This window comes from Mus pahari, chromosome 3 (genome assembly GCF_900095145.1).
Source record: "Mus pahari chromosome 3, PAHARI_EIJ_v1.1, whole genome shotgun sequence".
Lineage (NCBI taxonomy): Eukaryota > Metazoa > Chordata > Mammalia > Rodentia > Muridae > Mus > Mus pahari.
Window position 1 is genome coordinate 68,867,963 of NC_034592.1, and position 1,603 is coordinate 68,869,565.

The following is a 1,603-nucleotide window of genomic DNA, read 5'->3' on the forward strand; positions in this document are numbered from 1 at the left end:
AGGCCCACAGGAGGGACAAGCTCCAGCCAGAGACAGCAAGACCAACTAACACAAGAGATAACCAAGTGGTGAAAGGCAAGCACAAGAACTTTACCACCAGAAATCAAGGCTACTTGGCATCATCAGAACCTAGTTTTCCCACCATAGCAAGTCCTGGATACCCCAAGAGACAAGAAAAGCAAGATAAAAATCAAATCTAATGATGCGGATAGAGGATTTTAAGAAGTACATAAATAACTCCCTTAAAGAAATACAGGAGAGCACAAGTAAACAAGTAGAAGCCCTTAAGAGGAAACACAAAACTCCCTTAAAGAATTACAGGAAAACACAACCAAACATGTGAAGGAATTGAACAAAACCATGCAGGACCTAAAAGTAGAAGTACAAACAATAATGAAATCACAAAGAGAAACAACTCTGGAGATAGAAAGCCTAGAAAAGAGATCAGAAATCAGAGATGCAAGCATCACCAACAGAATACAAGAGATAGAAGAGAGAATCTCAGCTGCAGAAGATTCCATAGAGAACATGGGCACAACAATCAAAGAAAATGCAAAATGCAAAAAGATCCTAACTCAAAAATATACAAGAAATCCAGGACACAAAGAGAAGACCAAATCTAAGGATAATAGGTATAGAAGAGAGTGAAGATTGCCAACTTAAAGGGTCAGTAAATATCTTCAACAAAATTATAGAAGAAAACTGCCCCAACCTAAAGAAAGAGATGCCCATGAACATACAAGAAGCCAAACAGAACACCAAATAGATTGGACCAGAAAAGAAATTCCTCTCATCATATAATAATCAAAATACCAAAATGCACAAAACAAAGAAAGAATATTAAAATCAGTAAGGAGAAAAGGTCAAGTAACATATAAAGGCAGACATATCAGAACTACACCAGACTTCTTGCCAGAAACTATAAAAGCTAGAAGATTCTGGGCAGATGTTATACAGACTGTAAGAGAACACAAATGCCAGCCCAGACTACTATACTCAGCAAAACTCTCAATTGCCATAGATCGAGAAACCAAGATATTCTATGAGAAAAACAAATTTACACAATATCATCCCACAAATACAGCCTTTCAAAGGATAACAAATGGAAACCTCCAACACAAAGAATGAAACTACACCCTAGAAAAAGCAAGAAAATTATTTTCTTCTAACAAACCAAAAAGAAAATAGGCACATAAACATAATTCCACCTCTAACAACAAAACTAACAGGAAGCAACAATCATTTTTCCTTAATATCTCTTAATATCAATGCATTCAATTTCCCAATAAAAAGACATAGACTAGCAGACTGGATAGGCAAACAGGGTCCAAAATTTTGCTGCATATGGGAAACCAACTTTAGGGACAAAAACAGATACTACCTCAGATTAAAAGGCTGGGAAACAATTCTCCAAGCAAATAGTCCCAAGAAACAAGATGGAATGGCTATTCTAATATGGAATAAAATCTACTTTCAACCTAAAGTTCTCAAAAAAGATAAGGAGGATTTATAATAGCCAGAAGCTGGAAAGAACCCAGATGTCCCTCAATAGAGGAATGGATACAGAAACTGTGGTACATTTACACAATGGAGTACTACTCAG